Source organism: Ictidomys tridecemlineatus, chromosome 4 (genome assembly GCF_052094955.1).
Source record: "Ictidomys tridecemlineatus isolate mIctTri1 chromosome 4, mIctTri1.hap1, whole genome shotgun sequence".
NCBI classification, from domain to species: Eukaryota; Metazoa; Chordata; class Mammalia; order Rodentia; family Sciuridae; genus Ictidomys; species Ictidomys tridecemlineatus.
In genome coordinates this window covers 128,677,536-128,684,749 of record NC_135480.1, presented here as the reverse complement: position 1 = coordinate 128,684,749, position 7,214 = coordinate 128,677,536, and the positions used below count along the sequence as shown (strand labels likewise).

Here is a 7,214-nt window from a genome sequence, read left to right as displayed (position 1 = left end):
ACATGAATATCAATATTTATATTAGCACAATTCACAACAGCCCAGGTGCCCATCAACAGATGAATGAATAAAGAAAATGTGACACACACACACACACACACACACAAAATGGAGTTTTATTCAGCCATGAAGAAGAATGAAATTATGGCATTTTCTGGTGAATGGATAGAATTGGAGGACATGATGCTAAGTGAAATAAACCAGACTTGGAAAGTTAAGTTCAAATGTTTTCTCTCACATGTGGAAGAAAGAGAAAAATAAGAAATCAGATAGGCTGAAAAGATTGCAAATCATCATATCCTGGTTCCTTTTTGCTTTATAGTTCTTCCTTCAATCTATCCTTTTCCTCTTTCCTTTTATGATAAACAGCAAAAAGAAACCAGGCTGTAATTTCAGCACTTTGCTTTCTATTTTTGCCTGTCTCCTGCCTTTTCCCAGTCCTATTTCAAAGGTGAAGATGAGACTCAGATGTTCATAAGCTTAACCTATATTTTTTCTCTGAAGTTCTGTGCTCTCTCATAAACATATAAGGTAGAAGCCCACCTGTGTGGGAACAGATCCCAAGAGCTATGGATAACCTCCTCCTGGGGTTACCACTAGGGTGGACTGTCAGCCCCGTTCCCCAGCTCACTTCAACATCTTGCATCTCACAGTCCTTCCTGTGGGTTCTCAGGACAAAACATTTCCCAACTGTTCCTTCGCCTAGGGCGAGCCCCATTTCTGAAGTCAACAGGGTGCCCATTGAGTTACCCACTGTACAGTCATCTCCCATCTGTTCGTCTCACATTTCTGGCTCAGGAAGACGTGACCTGGGTTTGTATGACATCCTTATCAGAGACACCATTACATATTCAAGTGTGCGTGCCCACTGGTCTTGTGGTTATGGAATTTATTAGGAGTTATTAATCTTAAAAAGTCAGTTCGTTCTTCCAGAAATAAGCCTTTTAAAAGGTCAGCTTGGCTTTTAATTAAGAATGAATCTTTTTTTTGCAGGTTAAATTGTGAGACCAAATGGCTGTGTTGAATGGATCCCATGGCAGTCAATCCTGTGGTAATTAGCAGGCAATAGGGTTGACAGCTCCTTCTGCTTTAATGAGAGGAAAGTTCCTGTTAGTGAATGGTGTTACTGCAGCTTCTGTCTGGAGCGGGTGGTGGCTGCCTTGTGCTTTCCTTCCAACCATTCTGTCTTGCTGACTCTGTGCCTCTCTTTCCCTTCTTTCTCTTCCATTTTGGTTTCCCTTCTTTGGTTCCTTCTGTTTTTCCTCACTGGGGAAGGAAACTGGAAACCCTTTTCCTCGGTGACCTGCAGAGAGGCCAGATTCTGCACACTACCTCCCTCGCATTGGGAGGGCTTCAGAACGGGGTGCTGACCTACTTCTGCTGCAAATGTTCTAGGCATTTGGGAACTCTGCCAGTAATGTTTAGAAAAAGCACCAGTGAGCCAGAGACATTCAGAATGTTAGAAGGAGGCTGGAGTCACCCAGAGTTAAGCCAGAAACCCAACAAGCATTCAATGTCAATGTCACAACAGTCTGACCAAGGCATTCTCTTCCCAGGTGTGTTTCAGTCCTTCTGATTAATCAAAGAGCAAGCCTTGTCCCCTTTTGCAACAGAATAAAAGGGAACCTCAGGAACACAGCCTACAGTGGGCTAGAATTTAATGTCATTGTTTTGTTTTCCTTTGTGGTCAGCGAAAGATATTGCATTTTCAATAACAGTAATAAAAGGTCAGATTTCCTTTGTTAATAAATGCATGTGTAAAAAGTGACTCAATGTGAAGAAAGATATTAAATCATCAGTTGTTCAGGTGGTGTGCTAATATCTGGCCTAAACTATGAAGTTGGTCACATGAGGGGTGTGGGTGGGTGGTCAGCTGTTAGAGAAAGGCAATTGTCTTTATTTGGCTTGTGTGTCACTGTGTATCACTGTGCATCTTACAGGTGACACAGCTCTGTCCCCCCTCTCCTCATCACCGATTTTACAGTAGCCAGTTAGTTCTTCATATGACATGTAGAAAATACCTCGTGTTTGTAAAACAAGAAATAGGATTTGTCAATTCACTTCCTGGTGGTCTGTGGCTAGGACCCCATGACCTTTGTGACATTCTGATCAAACACTGACTGAATCATCTTAGTTAGGAAAGGAAGGACAGGATTCACATAGACTTGGGAAATTTGAGTGCATTTTCTTGTGATGACAGGTGTAATAGGCATAATCAATATGAGAGGTTTGATTTTTGAAAATAATTATGTGTCATGAATGCTGTTTTCTGTTCCTATACAGGTACAAAAGGATAGATCTATCTTACAGATGGAGCTTCTCTCCAATTAAGTGGAACATCTCACCTCTAGATTCTTCTGGCACTTTCTTTGTATTTTTCTTTTCTCCTTTTTGGTAGCGTGCAGAGTGTGATCTTTCCCAGCAGACTCCAGAAGTTTCTGAGGAGTGGTGATTATGTCCTGCTTGGTTGGTGGAGATGACCTGACAGATACTCACATGGTGCCTGGCACAGAACAAGGACTGGACCACTGTTGACTCTAGTTGAAGGAGAATCACCCTGGTCTCTAGAGTGGTTTTCCCGGCTGGGCTGGGGCTTCAATATTTCAGAAGCCAAAGCTGTGACTCTGCTTGAGGAAGGGTAAGGGCAGAATAGAGGAATTTTCAAAGACAGAACAGGCCATGGTAATAGAAAATGGTTAGTTTATTCACACTCCTTCCCTCTTGCTGGGGTGACATGTGAGGAAAATCAGGTGACCATGGGAGGACAGGGTCAGTCTGTGCCTGTGGCCTTACACTTCAACTCAGAAATAGAACAAGTGGCTCTCCAAGTGTTCTCTTGTGAGCAAAGGGTTCTTTTCTTGAGAAAGTCAAGTTTGTTATTGGCACCAAGTTTGATTTTCAGAAAGCTTATAAGAAGTATCCACTGTCTTTGAGGGCACAATTTCCACTGAGGTCTGTTTGTATCTGTGACACCATAAAAAGGGCCATACAAGTCAAGGCAAAAACCACAAAGGGACATTTCTCCAACCTGCTGCATTTTGGCTGCCCACATCTAACGTGTATTTAAGTCAAGATTAACTAGGGCATTTTCTATTGCAGAAGTGCATCTTCTATGGGTTCACTGTGCATCTTCCAAGTGCTTATGGTAGCCAGTAATTGAAAGGTGGCCAAAAATGAATGTGCTCTGAGTCAGAGAGAGATGGTGGTGAGCAAAGCAGGGAACTCAGCAGCTGCTGCTCTGATCCCAGGCCTCTGAGTGGATTGTGAAATGGGAGGTGTGGGTACAAAACCAGGTGGCAGTGGATGCTGTGATCTCAGGCAGGTTTCTTCATGTGGAAGTGGAGAGAATATCACTGGGATATCATCAACCAAGATATTACCAATATCAAGCAATATCACTGGCTCTGTAGGATGAGGTGCATTCTAGTGTGGAGTAGCTCCAAGGATGTGCACCTTCTGGGAAAGGAAGCAGCTGCTATGGTGACAAGAGGTGCAAAGCAAGCAGTGGCTCTTCACTGGCAAGAGCCTTTCCAGCCCATGCAGTGGTGCTCACATGTAATTCCAAGTGACTCAGGAGGTGGAAGCAAAAAGATAGAAAGTCCTGGGCAAATTAGCCAGAACCTGTCTCAAAACAAAAAGAGCTGAAGATGTGGCTTAGTGGTTTACCCCTGAGTTTAGCTCCCCTGGGTTCAGTTCCCAGTTCCAAGGGGGGGCGGAGAACAGCCTTTCCAAGAGTAGGTGGGAAGAGATGTTAGGGGTAGGGATGAGGAGTCCCTCAGAGGGTAGATGGAAGGTGCAAGAAAGGGCCCAGGAAGAGAAACAGCCAAGGTTTCCCAGAGTTAATGGTTTTCTAATGCTGTGTGAAAGGTCTGTTAATACTCTGGAAGGATGATAGGAAGAGGAGTGTCTGGCGGGCCCCTTTTTATACATTTCATGAACAATCTCTTATTTAAAGAAAGCTCTGCAGGAAAAGAAAGCCCACTGAGAGACACCTGGTAATCACATAACTGTCACAAAGCTGACCTGTGTTGAAGATGAACAGCTGTGGGAGTGGTAACACTCGTGCACTCAGCATGAATACATCTGATAGACATCCAGATAAGTATTTCTCTAGTTAGTAAACCCTCTGCATCTTCTCTCCCATTAACTCTAAGCCAGAGGTTAGAGGAGGGAAGAAGAAAAACATGTAAGGAATGCAGTACCCTATAATGAAGTGAATTAAAAGCTCTTTGGTAAATAGAAAGAATCCAGAGGAAGGAGGGCCTCAGTCATAAGGAGGAGGGCTTCTATCAGTATTAGGGTTAGTTTATTCACACTCCTTCCCTCTTGCTGGGGTGACATGTGAGGAAAATCAGGTGACCATGGGAGGACAGGGTCAGTCTGTACCTGTGGCCTTACACTTCAACTCAGAACAAGAAATACCATATGCTAGCATAAAGGGATAGAGGGTGGGAGAAAAGAGAAGCTCCTGAAAAATTTGGGAGTGTCCCAGAGCAGAAGAGATCTTGGCCTGGCTTCCCAAATGATAACCAGAGAGATTACAAGGTTCTCAGACCTCTGACCCCTTAGGTGGTAGCATAGGAGAGGTGGCCTGTTGTGGATAGGTAGAGAGAGGGATCAAGTTAGCGAGCCAAGAATTCTCTTCTCTCCCATGTTATGGAAGTACCCTGAAGCTGCCTTGTGCCTAGAGGGAAGCAGGAAGCTAATGGGGCTGTATAAGTGGGACAGGAATGACTGAGAAAGTTCTTTGGCGTAGATTAGGAGTACCCATCAAAAGCAGGAGTCAGAGTCTCTCTCTCTCTCTCTCTCTCTCTCTCTCTCTCTCTCTCTCTCTCTCTCTCTCTCTCTCTCTCATCACCTAGAGGCACTCTACTACTGAGCTATAGTCCCAGTCATTTTAAAAAACATATTTATTTATTTATTTTACAGTAGCCCTCAGTCCTTTTAATTTTTTATTTTGAGACAGGTTCTCACTAAGGTAGTTAGGACCTCACTAAGTTGCCGAAGCTGGCCTTGAACTTGTGATATTCCTGCCTCAGCCTCCTGAATCTCTGGGATTATAGGCATGGACCACTATACCCTGTAAAGCAGCAGTTCTCTTAACAGCCGTAAGAACGAATCACAAGTATACCAGCAGATTCTAGCTAGGTACTTGAGGACCAAATGAACTCAAATGCATGCCATCAAGACCCAAGGACTCAGATCTGCATGAAAGAATCTGAGACCCTATTATCTATGCTATATACCATGTTGGAGAGGATTTAAGAAAAATGGAGGAAATCCCAAAGTCTAAGAATTTACTTAAAAGAAATCTAGTGATCTGAAATAGGTTGTTTAAATCAGAAGGGACTAAGATATGCTGAATTAAGTTCTCATGTCAGCCTCTCCTGCCTTGTGGAGTGGGGACTTTGATAAAGATGAAATGCATTTAATAAAGAAGCTCTGTTATTGTATATATTTGTGCTGAATATGTCTAATACTTTTGATCCCACATATATAGCTGTCTTTCACTGGTAGCATATGGATGATGTTTTGCCCTAGCTCACTCTTTCTAGTCTTAAATTTTATTCCTTACGAAATACGTTAAGACAAATTTAATAAATGATGTTAAACTTGTTTTATATGTTCTTAGAGCATTAATGTGGTGTTGAGGGGAATGATATTTCAGAGTTCTGAAGCAGGACAGTGCATATCCTTCACGACAGGGAGAGGAATAGTTTTTAAAAATTTCTCAGTGACTCAAAATACAAAGGCATCACTTTTCACATTCTCAACTCACTAATCTTGAAACTCAGTATCTAGTTCATAACCAGATACTGAGAAGGACTTAGAAACATTCTCTATTAGTCTGAATAGATGACACAAAACAGATGCATTAAAATCCATGCACTTTGGTAACAGATGTTTGAGTTCTTATTTGCTCTTTTTTCATAACCAATTTTACTATGTGATCTCTAAGCAAATAGATTAGAAACCACCAATGAAATACAGGGAAATATGTAGAGGTCAAGGAATAATAGTTAAGGTCAGGCTTCCTAGAAGTAGTGCTGTGATAGGGGACCATCTGATAGGAAGACAGGGGGAAAAGTCAGATAATTAGACCCAGAAACCCAAGAAATACCATATGTTACTGTATTAAGGCCCAGTTCAGTTGCTAAAGATAAGAATTGAATTGGAAGGAGGGAGACCCAGATTCTGGCCCAGGGTTGGTCACTAATTTGCTGTGCACATTGGAAAAACATTGCCTTTTGGGAATTAGCTTTCTCTCCTGAAGAGTGTGAAATTAAGAAATTTTCCCTGAATTTGAAAAATGGATAATCACAAAAGTCAGTACTGAACAAGAGGCAAGTGAGAGGGGCATTTAATTCAGTCTTGGACAGGGGAAATGTCAAACAAGGCTTCCCAGAGCAAATAACATGGTTTTAACTGGGACCTCAAGATCAAGTAAGAATTAGCCAGGTGAAGCAAATTGCTGAGGGCCATTACCAAGTAGGAATGACGCATCGAAATTTCCTTGCCAAGCGTACCCCATGCTGCTTAGAGGACATTCGATGGGACATTGCATGCATGCTTTAATAAGGTGACCTTGCTCAAGGACCAAGGTGGGTCCGGGTTTAGAGCTGATCAGGTTTGAGGAAGTAACCGGCTCCTTGAGTTTAAGGCGTTGCCAGTTTAAGATAATGGGTTTTAGGGAAGTTGGAAGTTGAAGATTATTGCTGGGATTAGGGTGTTCCTGCTGCTTGTTCCCGTTGAGTTCTCGTGAGATTAAAATGGGATTTGGAGATAGCCTCGTGGAGTAGGTGAATGGTGCGGGAGACGGCAGAACGCGTTTGCCCCTGGACCTGTGTGGAGGTGGTGTGAGAGCTGGAATAAAGAATTGCTGTTTGAATCTACAAAGCTGTGTGGTGGCTCGTGATTCTGGTGCCAAGCATTGACCTTGGCAGCAAATGTGTGTTTATTAAACAGTGGTGGTCCAAAGAAAAGTACCGTGTTGAGGGAACAGCAGCTGCAAAGAAAAAAGATGGAAAGACAATTTCTCCTATTTTGAAAGTTTCCAGGAGTACAATGTACTCCAAGGAGTGTGGAGCTCAAAATGATAATGGTGAATGATGAAGATGGAGAGTGAATTTGAATGTCATATTAAGCACACACATTTGTCTTATTTTTTTCAGCAATTCTAGAAATGGCATGAAGGCTGCATATGTATATAAAAA

At 42.6% G+C, this 7,214-nt stretch overlaps 1 long non-coding RNA gene across 1 annotated transcript; it reads left to right on the top strand.

The window, feature by feature from the left end:
* The first annotated feature begins 288 nt into the window (after positions 1-288).
* LOC144377244 (uncharacterized) lies at positions 289-6,897 on the top strand. Its single transcript, XR_013438024.1, has 2 exons — positions 289-1,051; positions 2,284-6,897. It is a non-coding gene; the product is annotated as an uncharacterized LOC144377244 (long non-coding RNA).
* The last annotated feature ends 317 nt before the right edge of the window (positions 6,898-7,214 follow it).